The sequence below is a fragment of the Pelodiscus sinensis genome, chromosome 22 (assembly GCF_052426305.1).
Source record: "Pelodiscus sinensis isolate ZL-2025 chromosome 22, ASM5242630v1, whole genome shotgun sequence".
NCBI classification, from domain to species: Eukaryota; Metazoa; Chordata; order Testudines; family Trionychidae; genus Pelodiscus; species Pelodiscus sinensis.
Window position 1 is genome coordinate 1,660,616 of NC_143073.1, and position 19,291 is coordinate 1,679,906.

The window sequence follows — 19,291 nt, forward strand, 5'->3', positions numbered from 1 at the left end:
CTAGGGAAATAGTTTTTCCTAATATCCAACCTAGACCTCCCCCACTGCAACTTGAGCCCATTGCTCCTTGTTCTGCCATCTCTGAGAACAGCCTCTCTCCAGCCTCTTGGGAACCCCCCTTCAGGAAGTTGAAGGCTGCTCTCAAATCCCCCCTCACTCTTCGCTTCTGCAGACTAAACAAACCCAACTCCCACAGCCTCTCCTCATAGGTCATGTGCTCCAGCCCCCCAATCATTTTGGTTGCCTCCGCTGGACCCTCTCCAATGCGTCCACATCCTTTGTATAGTGGGGGGCCCAGAACTGGACACAATACTCCAGATGTGGCCTCACCAGAGCCGAATAAAAGGGAATAATCACTTCTCTGGATCTGCTGGCAATGCTCCTCCTAATGCACCCTAATATGCCATTAGCCTTCTTGGCTACAAGGGCGCCCTGCTAACTCCTATCCAGCTTCTCACCCACTGGAACCCCCAGGTCCTTTTCTGCCAAACTGCTACTTAGCCAGTCGGTCCCCAGCCTGCAATGTTTGGGATTCTTCCTGTCCTTATTGCACCTCATCAGATTTTTTTAGGGCCAATCCTCTAGGTCACTCTGGACTCTTTCGTTGCCCTTCAGCGTATCTACCTCTCCCCCAAGTTTAGTGTCCTCTTCAAACTTGCTGTGGGTGCAATCCATCCCCACACCCGGTCATTCATAAAGATTAATAGGGATGCCTAACATAGTGAATGCTAGTGGAAATGGGGTAGGGTTAGAAGTTAAATTAAAAAGAACAAGTTAAAATTACTTGGAGAAGTCAGATGTCTGCAAGTCACCAGGGCCTGATGAAACGCATCCTGGAATACTCAAGGAGCTGCCGGAGGAGGTATCTGAGCCTTTAGCGCTCATCTTTGAAAAATCATGGAAGTCGGGAGAGATTCCAGAAGCCTGGAAAAGGGCAAACACAGTGCCCATCTATAGAAAGGGGAATAAGGGCAACCCAGGAAACTACAGACCAGTCAGTTTAACTTCTGTGCCAGGAAAAGTAATGGAGCAAGTAATTAAGGAATTTATCTGCAAACACCTGGAAGATAATAAGGTGATAGGTAACCGGCAGCATGGATTCCTAAAGAACAAACCATGTCAAACCAATCGGATAGCTTTCTTTGATAGGATAACGAGTCTTGTGGATAAGGGGGAAGCGGTGGATGTGGTATACCTAGACTTTAGTAAGGCGTTTGACACAGTCTCGCATGACATTCTTATCAATAAACTAGGCAAATACAACCTATATGGGGCTACTATAAGGTGGGAGAATAACTGGCTGGATAACCATTCTCAGAGGGTAGTTATTAACAGTTCACAGTCCAGCTGGAAGGGCAGAACAAGGGGGGGTTCCGCAGGGGGTCTGTTTTGGGACTGGCTCTGTTCAGTATCTTCATCAACGGTTTAGATATCGGCACAGAGAGGACGATTATTAAGTTTGCAGATGATCCAAAGCTGGGAGGGGTGACAAGTGCTCTGGAGGATGGGTCAGAATTCAGAATGATCTGGACACACTGGAGAAATGGTCGGAGGCCAATAGGGTGAAGTTCAATTAGGACCCATGCAAAGTGCTGCACTTAGGAAGGACCAATCCATGGCACACATGCGGAACGGGAAGCGACTGTCTAGGAAGGAGTCCTAAGCCAGAGGCCGATTACACGCTCCCTGCCTGGGAGGCTGAGAGCTACCCCACAGCCTGACCCAGAGGACCAGCCTATCTCCATATCCCATCCTGCACCCCAGAACTGGGAGAGACGCGGCTGCTGCCAAGGCCTGAGGTGTGGCTGGAACCCCTGACTGACCCTGCCCCAGGCTGCACCGAGGAACTGGCTGAACCCCCTGGATCTGCGAGTGGTGGAGGACTGCCCGGACCCCCAGGACCCCAGTGGCACAAGACCACCCCGGCCTCCTCGACTGAGCAGCCAGGAATCCACATACCGGCTGAGGGGGGAAGGGAAGTGGCCCAGGGGTTAGCGGGACTGGTAAAGGCCTCAGGGCTGACGCGTTGTGGGCTGGAGCCTGCACTGAGCCCGTCACAGCCTGCACTGCTGCTTCCAGGGCCCTGGGCCAGGGCGCAGTGGAGTGGGAGGACCTGTGCCCCCCCCCCCGCCACCCACCCCCCTCTGCCACTGCAGGCGAGCTGCCTGCACCCCTCCTGAACAAGGGGACCCGGGCCTGTGTTTGTTGCTGCCACGCCCCAAACGAGGCCCTGGCTTTGCCTGACAAATTGACTGTGTGTTTATGACCTGCCTGAACCAAGGCCTTGGCCCACAGCCTGCTGTGTGTTGCCTCCCCTGAAGCAGGCTAGGGCACTTTGAACTATTTGACTGTTTGCGGCCCTGCCCTGAAACAGGAACGGGACTTTATACTAACTGTGCTGGCTGCCTGCCCTGAGCCAGGGCCGGCTTCCAGACGCACTAGGGCTCCTGATCTACTTGCCTCTCACCTTGCCCCGAGCCGAGGCCGGGGAGTTGGACTACTGCCTTGGGGGCTTATCCTAAGCACCTGGTGGAGTGGGGCGGAGCAGCCACCCACTGCCCCGGAAGCGGAGGAACCTCTCCAGGTAGCCAACCCAGTTACAGCGGCATGAACGGGAGTGTGGTGCGCAAGACCTGAGGAGTCGTTCTCCCGCTCTGCCCTGCACTGACCAGGCCTCAGCTGGAGGATTGTGTCCACTTCTGGGCACCGCATTTCAAGTAGGATGTGGAGAAATTGGAGACGGTCCAGAGAAGAGCAACAAAAGTGATGAAAGGTCTAGAGAACATGAGCTAGGAGGGAAGACTGAAGGAACTGGGCTTGTTTAGTTTGGAAAAGAGAAGACTGAGAGGGGACATGCTAGCAGCTTTCAAGCACCTGAAAGGGTGTTACAAGGAGGGAGAAACATTGTTCTCCTTGGCCTCTGAGGACAGGACAAGGAGCAAGGGGCTTAAACTGCAGCAAGGGAGGTTCAGGTTGGACATTAGGAAAAACTTCCTGCGTGTCAGGGTGGTCAAACACTGGGATAAATTGCCTGGGGGGTTGTGGAATCTCCATCTCTGGAGATATTGAAGAGCAGGTTGGACAGACACCTGCCAGGGATAATGTAGATGGTGCTTGGTCCTGCCGTGAGGGCAGGGGACTGGATTTCCTGATCTCTCGAGATCCCTTCCAGTTCTAGTGTTCTGTGATTCTATGATTCTCTGAAAAGAGGTCAAGTGAAGGCATTAGAAGAATCCCAAATCTGAACAGTGTTACACGCTTCTCAGACCTGCTGCGGGATCTGAGATGCCCTTTGTCCTTCTTAGCTGCATGTCACCTTCTCAGTCAATGTCATTATTTCCCTCAGTGTTTGTGATTACTACTGTATTACCCATCTCATGCGAGACTTGTGGTGAATCTAGCAATTCTATGCTGTCCCTTCACAAGGCACTATTGTGTGAAATATATGGACCGCAGTAGACCAGGGATTGTGTGTACAGTTGTGTTCGACACAAACATCTTCAAGAACTAAAACAGAGGCGGACAATTGAAGTAAACCATTGATGACTGTAATATCTCCAAAGTGGAACCAAGGGATTATCTGTGTCAACCTGTGGAACTCCCTGCCAGAGGATGTTGTGAAGACCAGGAATTTAACAGTTCCAAGAAGAGCTGAATAAATTAATGGAGGACAAGTCCATCAATGGATATTAGCTGTTGAGCTGGGCAGGGATGGTGTCCCTCGCCTCTGTTTATCAGGGGCTGAGAATGGGCAACACGGGAGGAATCATAGGATGGTTCCCTGTTCTGTTCACACCCTGTGGGACACCTGACATTGGCCACTGTCAGCAGACAGGACCCTGGGCTAGATGGAATTTTCTCAGAGAGAAAGCAGCAGACAAGACCTGGCCTTTCCCCTGTGCCATCCCCAACTCACCAGTCTCAGGCAGAGGGTGAGGCCTTAAAACCTGGGCTCAGAGGAGAGAGCGCTGGGTCTCCACAGCCAAAACAGGTCACAGCTGGGAGTCAGAAACCCTAGCGGGGCCCCTGAGGGGCCAGACGAGCAGGCAGCCACACCCGGGATATTCTGGTCTGAGCGTCACCCCCGGCACGATTCTGTCAAGTGAAAGGTTTGTTTGGCAAAACGACGTCCCCTGGTCCCCAAACTACCTTGGCCATGGTGATCTCCCGAGGCCCCTTCCTGTTCTAGGACTCCAGGAGCCCGGGATTGTTCCCTGACTCCCTGGTGTCACAAGGGAAGGGAGCCAAGGCTCGCTGGGTTAGTGGGCACGCAGAGCGGAGCAGCAGGGCTGCCTCCCCTCCTACGGCTTTCAAACACTGCCAGACCGAGTCACCTCTCCCCACAGGGCTCCAAAGGCCTGGAAGTAGGTGTCACATTACCGAATTGGAGGGAAGCAGCCAGATCGCTGCTGCACCCCTAGGTGGGGGTGTTGGCCCCAGAAATCTGTATGAAAGGGAGCTATGTGGGGTATTGAATGGGAGATTATTGTTTGTTGATCTTATGTACGCTATTTATGTGAGTGTATAATGTCTGTGTGTGTGGGTAGGAATCTGTAATCTGTGTGGAAGCTGAATATTTCTGTGAATGTGGTTAAGCATGGCTATGGACAGGCTGAGTAGCAAAGCCCTGTGGAACAATGACTCTCAATAGGCTATGGACACACCCAAAGAATGGGATTTGTCACCTGAGGGTAGCCAGCAGGAAACATAGAGATTGGCCTCTGACCAGGTGACTTGCTGCATACTAGAAGAGGCCAGGAAGGGAATAAAAGAGGCCATGTGGTCAATGCCATTTTGTTCTCAGCTCAGCACTTCATCCCAGAGGCAGCACTGCAGGGATTGAAGAGCCCGGAAGACCTGTGAACCCATCCTGATCGTAGGATGTGCAATAAGGACTTTTAAACCAGCAGCTGCAACATCTCTGCTAGAGCCTGCATCGAGAACTGGGAGATTCGGTGCATGTAACGTACTGTACTTTAATAACCTTACTCTCATGCTTTTCTTTCTTGTAATAATAAACCTTTAGATATAGATTCTAAAGGATTGACCCAGCGTGATTTGTGGGTAAGGTCCAGAGGGTAAATTGACCAGGGATCTCTGGCTGGTTTCTTGGAACCGGACAGAACTTGTTCGGGGTAGGTGGGATTGGGTGCTAGGACCCCCCACCTGTGTATGAGGCCCGGGGCCATCTGGGGCACGGATATTGCTGGGGTGTCGGAGGGGTTTTGCTCCGGAGGCTTCAGGCAGGTTGCTGAAGCGCTCTGTGGGACTGGTTTTTGGCCTGTGTGGAGAGGTCACCAGTCGGGGGCTGTAAGGAGCCCCGGATTTGAGCAATTCGCCCTGAGCGGACGCACTCAGCTGTGCCCAGACACGGCCCGATCCGTCACAGTAGGACACAGATGCTGCCGCCCTGCACAGCAGGGAACGTTCCCACCCAGGCGTGGACACCCAGCGCCGTGGTGCCTCGCGCACACTGATTTCAGCAGGGACAGGCACCCCAGGACATCGGTGGGCCTGGGCCCTGGGGGCGGCCGCTGAGCAGGCAGCAGAAAGGAAAAGCAGGAGGCGGCTGTTGCGATGCAGAGTCACTTTAATGCGAAAGGGGAGGAGACACAGCGAGGGACGGGCCCGGTGCGGAGCGGAACGGGGGCATTTCCCGGGCTCCAGGAAGGTCTGCGAGGAGCCCCGGTGCCAAGGGGAATGCAGGTCGCCCCAGGCGGCTTCCTTCTGCGCTGCAGCGGGAGCATTTCACACCCACGTCCTGCCCTCCTGGTCCCCCGCTCGGATCGAAGGAGACAAAGCGCAGGGCCCAGGCTGGGCTGCTCCTCGGCGCACGTCCGGCAGCGGAGCGCAAAGTGGGAACAAGCGGGAGGCGGCCCTGGAGAGACTCGAGGGCAGGGGGATGATTCTCATTCACACAAAGGCCCCGACACGGCTCCCTGTGCAGCTTCCCAAGGAGCGTGAAGGCTCCGACCCACCCCACGGCCGCTGCTTGGCTTGCTGGGCCTGCCTGGCCTAACGGGGCCGTCGTGGGACTGAGATTCCCTCTGCTGGCCATTCCAGGAGAAGCGGAAGAGGACGGAAGGGATCAGCGGGAAGAGGGATGGAGTGCGATCTAGAAATGGGCAGTTTACTCAGGTGCCGAGCACTCTCAGCCCCCAGGGGAGGCGGGGGCACTCGGCACGCCTCAAAGCCATAGTGCAGGAACTGGGCCGGTGGGTTTCCTGGGGGGCCGTGTGCCGGGTCTATTCCTCCGCGGCGAAACACGGCCAGCAGTTCCCAGAGCCGTAGACACAGCCCCAGCGGTACGGGTAGGGGTAGCAGCACTTGTACTGACGGCGCCAACAGCACTTGTAGGGCCTTGGGTAGCACCAGGGCCTGCAGTAGCCAGACCCTCCATACCCACAGCAGCCCCCATAGGAGCCGGAGTAGCACCAGGGCCTGCAGTAGCTGTAGCCGCAGCAGCCCCCAGAAGAGCCAGAGCAATAGCAAAATCCGCCGATAGGGCTGTCGTCAAAAGTCATCTTTGGCTCTTGGAGTGCACCTGAAACACAGCAAGGGAAAGAGTCCTGAGTCCACAGCATCACACTGTGGGAAAAAACTCAAACAGGATTCTGTGCTGCATGAACGGGAGTGTGGAGAGCGAGACACGAGGAGTCGTTCTCCCTCTCTGCTCTGCGCTCACGGGGCATCAGTGGGAGTGTTTTGTCCCGCTCTGGGCTCCATGTTTCAGGAAAGATGTGGGGAGCTTGGAGAGGGTCCAGAGAACATGAGCTACGGAGGAAGAGTGAAAGATTTGAGCTTGTGTAGTTGGGAAAGGAGAAGACTCAGAGGGGACACGGTCGCAGTTTTCAAGCATCTAAAACGTTCTCACGAGGAGGGAGAAATCTTGTTCTCCTGCGCCACTGAGGAGAGAACAAGAAGCAAGGGGCTTAAACTGCAGTAAGGGAGCTTGAGGTTCTACATTAGGAAAAGCTTCTTGCCTGTCACGGTGGTGAAACACTGGAATAACTTCTCTATGGACATTGCTGCCCCCTGTGGTCATTCTCCAGTATAACTCCCTCCTGCAAGTCCCCTCCCTTTCCATTTTATGAGAAAACATCCAATTCCAGGCACATCCCTTTGTCCTGGCACAACCAAACCTGGACCTTGTCTTACGATATCAGAAGAGGATTCTGCCAACCAAATTTGGTGGTCCTGGCTCTTACTGTTTAGGAGGCGCTCTTGACCAAACAGACTCACAGATAGACAGAGACAGACAGACAGACGGAGACACATTTCAAAAATATAGTAAGATTCAGAGCTTTTAAAGGGGATTCCCATTTCCCATCATGTGCTAGGAATCAGAAGAAACACTCATGTTGTTCACCCCATCCCACCGCTCCCTTCTACAGTGTGAATCGGTTGATGCCTGCAGCATCACAGCCTGGAACAAACACATCGAAATCGGCATTTACGTTGCTGAGAATCACCGAGGCACCGTCCCTGGTTCCGTCCTGAGCTGAAGAGTTAACAAATGAGCCACCTCAGTAGTAGTGCAGAGATGGGTTCAAACCAGACTTACCCAGTGCGCTGAGCAGAGCAAGTCCAGAGAAGTGGTGAGGAGAGCCCGGAACGGCAGGAGCTTTTATCCAGTTCTCAAATGGCCTGGAGGATCGGAGATGCCCTTTGAGCTGGCCCTCGTTAATTACAAAGCACATTTTATTGGTCTGGTTTGATGACTATTTCATTTGAGGTAAGTCTTTCCTTGGTCTTTGTAAACAACGAGTCGTCCAATGGCACTTCAGAGACTCACAACAGATCTGTATTTCCCACCTGTAGCAGTGGGTTTTGCCCATGCAAGCTCATGATGGATCAATACATTTGTTAGTCTCCAATCTATCTCAGGATGACTCACTGTTTACAGTGTTAGGGTATGTCTACACTACAAAGTTAGTTCGAACTAACGGACGTTAGTTCGAACTAACTTTAATAGGTGCTACACTAGCGCTCCGCTAGTTCGAATTTGAATCGAACTAGTGGAGCGCTTAGTTCGAACTAGGTAAACCTCATTTTACGAGGACTAACGCCTAGTTCGAACTAGCTAGTTCGAACTAAGGGCTGTGTAGCCCTTTAGTTCGAACTAGTGGGAGGCTAGCCCTCCCCAGGTTTCCCTGGTGGCCACTCTGGCCAACACCAGGGAAACTCTATGCCCCCCTCCCGGCCCCGGACCCCTTAAAGGGGCACGGGCTGGATACGGTGCCCGTGCCAGGTGCAAGCCTGCCAGCACCCAGCTAGCAGACCCTGCACCTGGCACGGCACAGAGCCACCCACCCGATGCCCCCCAGCCCACCCCCTCTTGCCGGGACCAGGCTGGCGGCTCCCGGGAGCTTGCCCTGGACCGCAAGAGGCGGGCACCTTCCTGGGCTAGTGCGGACATCGTGGACCTCGTCCACGATCTCCGCACTAGGCACAGGAAAGTGGCCGTCTAGGGCAGGAGAGCTGCCAGCCTGGCCACCCAGGACCAGGTGTGCATGAAAATCAAGGGGGTCCACTGAGACCCCCGACACTGAGCCCTGAGCTTACAATGGCCGTACTGGGTCAGACCAAAGGTCCATCTAGCCCAGTAGCCTGTCTGCCAACAGCGGCCAACCCTAGGGACCCTGGAGGGGATGGACCGAAGACAATGACCAAGCCATTTGTCTCGTGCCATCCCTCTCCAGCCTTCCACAAACTTTGGGCAGGGACACCACTCCTACCCTCTGGCTAATAGGACTCCATGGACCCAACCTCCATCACTTTATCTCACTTCCCTTTAAACTCTGTTCTAGTTGTAGCCTTCACAGCCTCCTGCAGCAAGGAGTTCCACAGGTTAACTATTTGCTTTGTCAAGAACAACAACTTTCTCTTACTAGTTTCAAGCCTGCTACCCATTCCTTTCCTTTGGTGTCCTCTAGTCCTTCTTTATGGGAACTCAGGAAGAACTTTTCTGAATGCACCCTCTCCACCCAACCCCTGCTTTTAGAGACCTCTATCCTGTCCCCCCTCCGTCTCCTCTTTTCTAAGCTGAACAGTCCCAGTCTCTGTAGCCTTTCTTCATCTGGGACCTGTTCCCAACCCCTGATCATGTTAGTTGCCCTCCCCTCTCCCAGCCTTCTCTTCCCCTCTCCCACCTCCTTTTCCCAGTGTCCCCCAGTTTTTTTCAATAAAGACAGAGTCAATGTTGGAAGAAACGTTATCTTTATTTTGTACATCAATAAGAAGAGGGGCTAGGGAAGGGTAAGTGGAAGGAGGTGAGGGAGGAATGGGGTACGAGCCCCCGATGGGGAGGACTGGGCTGGCTCTGCGGGCTTCTGGGGGTGGAAGCTCTCCTGCAGCCCCCCAATTACTCCCTCTCCCCAGATGGCAGCCTGCGGCAAGTGCAGCCGGGCTGATGGCCGAGTGGTGTGATGTGCCCAGTGTGGGCACTCAGGGCACTCCAAGCCAGAACTTCTTTGCAAGCGGGGCACCCCTTAGAACTGTGTGTCCGGGGTGGGGGTCGGGACCCTTTAAGCGCAGCCCTCGGCTAGCCTGAGACAGCATCTCCACGCTCTAAGTCCTCCTCTGGCCCTGCCGGCACTGCTTCCGGCCATCCTTAAGCCCTGTTCAGAGTCCACTCAATGTGGACTTACTAGTTCGAACTAGCAAAACGCTAGTTCGAACTAGTTTTTAGTTCTAGATGCGTTAGTTCGAACTAGCTTAGTTCGAATTAACTAATTCGAACTAAGTTAGTTCGAACTAGCGCTGTAGTGTAGACGTACCCTTACAGACTAACGTACCTTTGAAAGTCCTCTCAGCTTTCTTCTATTGGGGGAGCATTCCCATGGGCAGGCTCCCATCCTGTCCCCCCGTCATTCCAGGGAGGGCGGGAGGCTGAGTGAGTCTGAAGGAAAGGACGAGGTCCATATCACACCACTACCATGTGCAAGGATCCAGTCTCATCTTTCACCTCCATGGTGTTGTGAGTTCAGGACACTTCGGTAGTAACCGCGGCTGTTAATGGGAGCCCGTGTTCTGCACTTCCGCCCGTGATGAATGGCAGAACCCAGTGCTCACTGAAATGAATGGGAGGCCAGCATGGCATAAGCACGCTGATCTATTTGTCCTAGGTCGGGCAGGCTGGTGGCACAGGGTTGTATAAACCCTTGGAGTCACAACCACATCCCCCTCCGTAAGGAGCTAAGAGAAGGGCGATCTTATGGGAATGTAGGGCCCAGAGATCCCAGATGAAGCAGAAGAAAGTGGAGAAAAGACACTGTTGGCCAAGCAAGAGCTGTCTGTGCCATGGGTCATGGAGTCCATGTGTCCAGGGTCTCTTCCAGGGAGTATTCCACTAGCCAGACTGTGATTCACGGCTGTTCGGGGCCTGGCTTCTGAATCGCACAAAGGAATTTGCTATGAGATAAGACACAAGGGGCTTCGAACAAATAGCGACACGTTCTGCGGTGTGAAACCATGAGCTGAGTGAGGCCTAGAAATGGGGGGATGGGAATACGGTGGTGAAGTGACGCTGTTACTCAACACAAGGGCTTCTCCCAGGTGCAGAAGATTGACATGGCAACCCTACAGCACTTTGCATCTATGGAACGTTAATGACTGTTTGCGAAGGGCTTGGCACCCTGCGTTACCACTGATTATCTATGAAAACACGCGCCTGCTCCACTTTATCATGCCATGTGCTGCTCTCCGAGTCGGACGTGATTAGACGTCATCAAATGACATTGGCCACGAGTTTTGTTAATAACATGTAATGATTTGAGATTCCTAGTATGCAACTGAGATGGCTGTAATGGTGACAGAGACTCAGGAATCTTCTTGGTTTGTTTGGAAAGACCAACCGCAAAACATCCTGGTCTACTTTAACGGGGCCTTCCTTGCGCATGGAGATACTCATTTTCCAAAGGAATGCTCCGGATGTAAATTCCATGCGTGTGCTGGGTGGGTTGGGATTACACATTTCCATGTAGAATGGATATATTAAAGGCTGAGTGCCAAGACGCCGACGTGTGTTCTTCTGCAAAACCCTCCTCTTACCATCTCCACTCCAACCTCCCGTGCCCCCAAACAGTGTTCACCTCCCCCAGCGACGCTGGAGCCTCCATCTGCTCCATGTACAGTGGCTGAGTTTGCCCTTAAGGTGACATACATTGTGATGGATTTCCCCAGTCATAGAATCATAGAACCATAGAACCGCAGAGCTGGAAGAGACCTCAGAAGATCATGAAGCCCAGCCCCCTGCTGTAGGCAGGACCAATCTCAACTAAATCAACCCAGCCAGGGCTTTGTCAAGCTGAGACTTAAACACCTCTAGGGATGGAGACTCCACTACTTCCCTAGGTAACCCATTCCAGTGCTTCACCACCCTCCTAGGGAAATAGTTTTTTCTAATATCCAACCTGGACCTTTCCCACCACAACTTAAGCCCATTGCTCCTTGTTCTGCCATCTGTCACTACTGAGAACAGCCTCTCTCCATCCTCTTTGGAACCTCCCTTCAGGAAGTTGAAGGCTCCTAGCAAATCCCCCCTCACTCTTCTGCAGATGAAACAGACCCAACTCCCTCAGCCTCTCCTCATAGGTCATAGTCCAGTGGCTGTTCCGTGTCTTTCTATGGAAACACTTTCTTATGACGGTTCTCAGTAGCCTGCTCATTATAAAACACATGGGGCCTGTGTGACAAGGTAAAAGTGGGTCTTGCTCCTTGTCTTCCTCTTACAATTGTGACAGACGGCTGGCTAGGCACAATTTTGCAGAAGAACACACATCGGTGTCCTGGCACTCAGCCCTTAATATATCCATTCTACATGGAAATGTGTAATCTCAACCCACCCAGCACACGCATGGAATTTACATCCGGATCATTCCTTTGGAAAATGAGTATCTCCATGCGCAAGGAAGGCCCAGTTAAAGTGGAGCAGGATGTTATGCGGTCGGTCTTTCCAAACAAACCAAGAAGACACCTGAGTCTCTGTCACCATTACAGCCATCTCAGTTGCATACTAGGAATCTCAACTCATTACATGTTATTAACAAAACTCTTGGCCAATCTCATTTGATGAGGTCTAATCACGTTCGACCCAGACAGCAGCACGTGGCAGGATAAATCGGAGCAGGCGTGTGGATGTCTCCGCAACCGACTCTTTGGGTGAGCTTGAGCACGACATACCTCTGTGTATTTGCATAGATAATCAGTGGTAACGCAGGGCACCAAGCCCTTCCCAAACAGTCATTAACGTTCCACCGATGCAAAGTGCTGTAGGGTTGCCATGTCAATCTTCTGCACCTGGGAGACGCCCTTGTGTTGAGTAACAGCGTCACTTCACCACCGTATTCCCATCCCCCCATTTCTAGGCCTCACTCAGCTCATGGTTTCACACCTCAGAACGTGGCGGTGTTTGTTCGAAGTCCCTTGTTTCTCATATTGTAGAAAACTCCGTTGCACAATTCACGAGCCAGGCCCCGAACAGCCGTGAATCACAGTCTGGCTAGTGGAATACGTCCTGCAAGAGACCCTGGATAAATGGCCTCCAGCGGGTCAGAGGAGGCGTCTACACCCATTCCAGAGACTTGCTTGGCCAACGGAGCCTTTTCTCCCTTTGCCTGTGATCTCTGGGCCCTACGTTCCCATAAGCTCTCCCCTCTCTTAGCTCCTTATGGAGGGGGATGTGGTTGTGACTCCAAGCCTTTCTCAAACCCTGTGCCACCAGCCTGCCCAGCCCAAGACAAATAGATCAGCGTGCTTATGCCATGCTGGCCTCCCATTCATTTCAGTGAGCACTGGGTCCTGCCATGCATCACGGGCGGAAGTGCAGAACACGGGCTCTGAGAAACAGCCACGGTCAATAACGGAGTGTTCTGAACCCACAGCAGCATGGAGGTGAAAGATGAGACTGAATCCCTGCCCATGCTACTGGTGTGAGATGGACCTCGCCCTTTCCTTCAGACTCACTCAGCCTCCCCTCCTCCCTGGAATGACGGGGGGAGATGGTATTGGAGCGTGCCCAGGGAACGCTCCTCCAATAGAAGACAGCAGGGAGGACTTCAAAGGTAGGTTAGTCTGTAACACTGTAAACAGCGAGTCGTCCTGTGCAACCTTAGAGACTCACAAATGTATCGATGGATCGTGAGCTTGCATGGGCAAAACCCACTGTACAGGTGGGAAATACAGATCTGTTGTGAGTCTCTGAGGTGCCATTGGACGACTTGTTGTTTACAAAGACCGAGGAAAGAGTTACCTCGAATGAAATAGAGTCATCAAACCAGACCAATAAAACGTGCTTTGTAATTAACGAGGGCCGGCTCAAAGGGCATCTCCGATCCTCCAGGCCATTTGAGAACTGGATAAAAGCTCCTGCCGTTCCGGGCTCTCCTCACCACTTCTCTGGACTTGCTCTGCTCAGCGCACTGGGTAAGTCTGGTTTGAACCCATCTCTCCACTGCTACTGAGGTGGCTCATTTGTTAACTTTTCAGCTCAGGACAGAACCAGGGACAGTGCCTCAGTGATTCTCAGCAACATAAATGCCGATTTCGATGTGTTTGTTTCAGGCTGTGATGCTGCAGGAATCAACATATTCACCCTATAGAAGGGAGAGGTGGGATGGGGTGAACAACATGAGTGTTTCTTCTGATTCCTAGCGAATGATGGGAAATGGGAATCCCCTTTAAAAGCTCTGAATCTTACTATATTTTTGAAATGTGTCTCTGTCTGTCTGTCTGTCTCTGTCTATCTGTGAGTCTGTTTGGTCAGGAGCGCCTCCTAAACAGTAAGAGCCAGGACCACCAAATTTGGTAGGCAGCATCCTCTTCTGATATCTTAAGGCTAGGTCCAGGTTGGGTTGTACCAGGACAAAGGGATGTGCCTGGAATTGGATGTTTTCTCATAAAATGGAAAGGGAGGGGACTTGTAGAAGGGAGTTATACTGGAGAATGACCACAGGGGACAGCAATCTCTGTAGGGAAGTTATTCCAGTGTTTCGCCACCGTGACAGGCAAGAAGCTTTTCCTAATGTAGAACCTCAAGCTCCCTTACTGCAGTTTAAGCCCCTTGCTTCTTGTTCTCTCCTCAGTGGCACAGAACAAGATTTCTCCCTCCTTGTGAAAACGTTTTAGATGCTTGAAAAGTGCTACCATGTCCCCTCTGGTCTTCTCCTTTCCCAACTACACAAGCTCAAATCTTTCACTCTTCCTCCGTAGCTCATGTTCTCTGGACCCTCTCCAAGTTCCCCACATCTTTCCTGAAACATGGAGCCCAGAGCGGGACAAAACACTCCCACTGATGCCCCGTGAGCGCAGAGCAGAGCGGGAGAACGACTCCTCGTGTCTCGCTCACCACACTCCCGTTCATGCAGCACAGAATCCTGTTTGACGCTCTGGACTCAGGACTCTTTCCCTTGCTGTGTTTCAGGTGCACTCCAAGAGCCAAAGATGACTTTTGACGACAGCCCTATCAGCGAATTGTGCTATTGCCCTGGCTCTTATGGGGGCTGCTGTGGGTATGGAGGGTCTGGCTACTGCAGGCCCTGGTGCTACCCAAGGCCCTACAAGTGCTGTTGGCGCCGTCAGTACAAGTGCTGCTACCCCTACCCGTACCGCTGGGGCTGTGGCTACGGTTCTGGGAACTGCTGGCCGTGTTTCGCCGCGGAGGAATAGACCCGGCACACGGCCCCCCAGGAAACCCACCGGCCCAGTTCCTGCACTATGGCTTTGAGGCGTGCCGAGTGCCCCCGCCTCCCCTGGGGGCTGAGAGTGCTCGGCACCTGAGTAAACTGCCCATTTCTAGATCGCACTCCATCCCTCTTCCCGCTGATCCCTTCCGTCCTCTTCCGCTTCTCCTGGAATGGCCAGGGGAGGGAATCTCAGTCCCACGACGGCCCCGTTAGGCCAGGCTGGCCCAGCAAGCCAAGCAGCGGCCGTGGGGTGGGTCGGAGCCTTCACGCTCCTTGGGAAGCTGCACAGGGAGCCGTGTCGGGGCCTTTGTGTGAATGAGAATCATCCCCCTGCCCTCGAGTCTCTCCAGGGCCGCCTCCCGCTTGTTCCCACTTTGCGCTGCGCTGCCGGACGTGCGCCGAGGAGCAGCCCAGCCTGGGCCCTGCGCTTTGTCTCCTTCGATCCGAGCGGGGGACCAGGAGGGCAGGACGTGGGTGTGAAATGCTCCCGCTGCAGCGAAGAAGGAAGCCGCCTGGGGCGACCTGCATTCCCCTTGGCACCGGGGCTCCTCGCAGACCTTCCTGGAGCCCGGGAAATGCCCCCGTTCCGCTCCGCACCGGGCCCGTCCCTCGCTGTGTCTCCTCCCCTTTCGCATTAAAGTGACTCTGCATCGCAACAGCCACCTCCTGCTTTTCCTTTCCACTGCCTTGCTCAGCGGCCGCCCCCAGGGCCCAGGCCCACCGATGTCCTGGGGTGCCTGTCCCTGCTGAAATCAGTGTGCGCGAGGCACCACGGCGCTGGGTGTCCACGCCCGGGTGGGAACGTTCCCTGCTGTGCAGGGCGGCAGCACCTGTGTCCTACTTCCAGGCCTTTGGAGCCCTGTGGGGAGAGGTGACTCGGTCTGGCAGTGTCTGAAAACCGTAAGAGGGGAGGTAGCCCTGCCGCTCTCCTCTGCGTGCCCACTAACCCAGCGAGCCTCCGGATCCCTCCCGCTGTGACGCCAGGGAGTCAGGGAACGATCCCGGGATCCTGGAACCCTAGAATGGGAAGGGGCCTCGGGAGATCACCGCGTCCAAGGTAGTTTGGGGGTCAGGGGACGTGGTTTGGCCAAATAAACCTTTTACTTGACAGAATCATGCCGAGGGTGAAGCGCAGACCAGAATATCCCGGGTGTGGCTGCCTGCTCTTCTGGCCCCTCGAGGGCCCCATGTGACGGACCGGGCCAGGGCTGGGCACAGCTGAGCGCGTACACTCAGGGTGAATTGCTCAAATTCGGGGCTCTCCATAGCACCCATACTGAAGACCCCCCCAAATAGGCCACAAACCAGTGCCACAGAGTGCTACAGCTGCCTGCTCAGCCAGCCAGAAGGCTCATGATCAAAACCCCTCCCACACCCCAGCAATATTCGTGCCCCAGATGACCCCGGACGCAGGTCAGGGGTATTGGAGCCTCATCTCACCTTCCCCAAACAAGTTCTGTCCGGTTCCAAGAAACCAGCCACAGGTCCCTGGTCAATTTACCCTCTGGACCTTACCCACAAATCACGCTGAGCCAATCCTTTAGCATCTAACATCTAAAGGTTTACTACTAAGAGAAAGAAAAGCCTGAGAGTGAGGCTGTTAAGGTATCACACGTTACACGCATCGAATCTCCCAGTTCTCGATGCAGGCTCTAGCAGAGATGTTATAGCTGTTGGCTCAAAAGTCCTTGGTGAACATCCTACACCGGGATGGGTCCACAGATCTTCCCGACTGTTCGTTCCCTGCACTGCTGCCCATAGGCGTGCGCAGCACATTTCATTAGGATGTGCACCCAAATAATTTTTTTAAAATGTACTTTGACCCCCATTGGCCACACCCCCTGACTCCCATTGGCCACACCTCTGGAGGTAACACTCTGAGGGCAAGATGGGCACATAACCGGAAGTAAAAAGTGTCATGTGACCCCCCCCCTCTAAGGACTTTTCCCACCATCCTGCTACCAACAGGGATTAATTTGTCCCTCACCAAGCCCCCCTCATGCAACTATCCTGCAGTTGCATTAACCCCGATGTGTGTGACAGTAACTCGGGGGCGGAGAGGCTGGGGGAAGTGTTCCTCAGAGTTTCCTCCCATGAGCAGAATGGATTTTGTGTTGTGCACCGGTACTGAGTTCATGTGGCTTGTTTGGATGTGCCTGTGGCACCCACGTTATTAATAAATGTCTCATAAACCTTTTCCCTCTGCTGCCATGTCTCCTCCCCTTGCTCCATCAGCTCCCTGGTACCTGCTGCCCCCAACTCCTCACCCTCCTCTGCTGTCCTGACTCCTGCCCTTCTCACTGCCCTCAGCCCTCCTGCCACTTGCACCCCTCCACCAGCCCTTCTCTCCCCCCTGTGCCCACTCCTCCAGTAGCCCCACTCTGATCATGTGAGCTACCCCTCCTCATCCCCTCTCCTAACACCTCCCTACACACCTGCCCTGCCTCTCTCCTCTGGTGCTGGTCCCTCCCCTGCAGGTGTCTGCCCTTCTGCTTCACCCCCAGAATCCTCTGGCACCTGCATCTTCCCTTAGCCCTGGGTCCTCCAGGTGCCTCCCCCTTCCCTCACTACTCCTGCCCCCTTTTTCCCTGGTGCCCACCCCCTCACCACCCTCTGCCCCCATTCCCCTCATGCCTGTGCCCTCACGCCTGTGCCTTGCTCCATCCCTGCCTTCCTCATGCCCACCCCTTCTTTCAAGCCTTCTCCCAGCACCTCCCCTCACCCCTCTATCCCCCAATGCCCTTCCCCTCTCCTCTCCCAGCATCACCCTGTCCCCCTCCCACTGACACCTCCCCTCCTGCCCTTTCCCTCATTGTCTGCACTTGGCCGCTTGGCCTTTGTCTCTCCTCTACCCTGTCCCTTTGTGCTGAGGGGAGGGGGCAGGTCAGGAGGAGAAAGGGGAAGGCACCAACCCCTTCCTCTCCCACCCCTTCCCCTCCCATCCCCTCCGTTACCTTATCTTCAGCTTCTGCCTTCCTATTTGCAGGGCTGGAGTCAGAGCTGGCCCAAGCTACAGGCCGGCTGGGCCCTAGCTGGGGGCCTCAAGGGCGCTGCACCGTGCTGCCGGGCCAGGGGGGTGCTCCCGGGAGCCTCAAGGGTACCACGCCGTGCTGCCGTGCTGGGCGAGGGTGTTCCCGGCTGCCTCGAGGGCACTGTGCCATGCTGCTGGACCGGGTGGGGCCCAGGGAGCAAAAATGGCTCGGGCTAACCGGCCCGAGGCATTACGATGTGCCTGGGCACACCCGGCACACGCCGTGCTGTCGCCTATGCTGCTGTCTCTGGGATGAAGGGCTGAGCTGAGCACCAAGATGGAGTCGGACACTTGGAATATTTATACCCCTCCTGGCTTCTTCCAAGCTGGAGGGAGTCACATGGGCAGCTGCCAGGGGTGTCTTTGGCCTCCAGAGGCCCATTGTTCCCTGGAGCTTTGCTCATTAGCATGTCCATGGGCAAACATTCCCGGCCCATTGCTCAATCACATAGGGTACGTCTACACTACCACCCTAGTTCGAAGTAGGGGGGTAGTGTAGACATACCCATGCAGAGAAACTTCCAGTCCCCATACAGAGTACATATTCATAACTCCACACACAGACATTACGCAGGTGTATGACGAGCAGATACAGAGCCAGTAGGAAGTAAGCTTTTGTTTGACCCCTCACACGGCCCCCTTTGTACCGACTTTTGGGGCAAACACCCCCCATGGGTGCAGCAGTGATATGGCTGCTCCCCTCACAATCCCGTAACGTGACACCCCGCTAGGGTTTCTGACTCCCAGCTGTGACCTGTCCTGGCTGGGGAGACCCAGCGCTCTCTCCTGTGAGCCCAGGGGTTAAGGCCTCACACTCTGCCTGAGACTGGTGAGTTGGGAATGGCTCAGGGGAAATGCCAGGTCCTGTCTGCTGCTTTCTCCCTGGGATACAAACATCAGGGCGGCCAGACTGAGTCAGACCACTGGCCGACAGGGGCCAGTGCCGGGTGCCCCCGAGGGAGTGAACAGAACCGGGAACCATCACGTGACCCCTCCCCTGTCGCCCATTCCCGGCCTCTGACAGAGACGAGAGACACCGTCCCTGCCCACGCTGGCTAATAGCCACTGATCATAGAACCACAGAGCTGGAAGAGACCTCAGGAGGCATCAAGTCCAGCCCCCTGCTCTAGGCAGGACCAATCCCAACTAAATCAACCCGGCCAGGGCTTTGTCAAGCCAAGATAAACATCTCTAGGGATGGAGACTCCACTACTTCCCTAGGGAACCCATTCCAGTGCTTCCCCACCCTCCTAGGGAAATAGTTTTTCCTAATATCCAACCTGGACCTCTCCCACCACAACTTGAGCCCATTGCTCCTTGTTCTGCCATCTGCCCCCACTGAAAACAGCCTCTCTCCAGCCTCTTTGGAACCCCCCTTTGGGAAGTTGAAGGCTGCTCTCAAATCCCCCCTCGCTCTTCTCTTCTGCAGACTAAACAGACCCAAGTCCCTCAGCCTCTCCTCATAAGTCATGTGCTCCAGCCCCCTCATCATTTTGGTTGCCTCCGCTGGACCCTCTCCGATGCGTCCACATCCTTTTTGTAGTGGGGGGCCCAGAACTGGACACAATACTCCAGA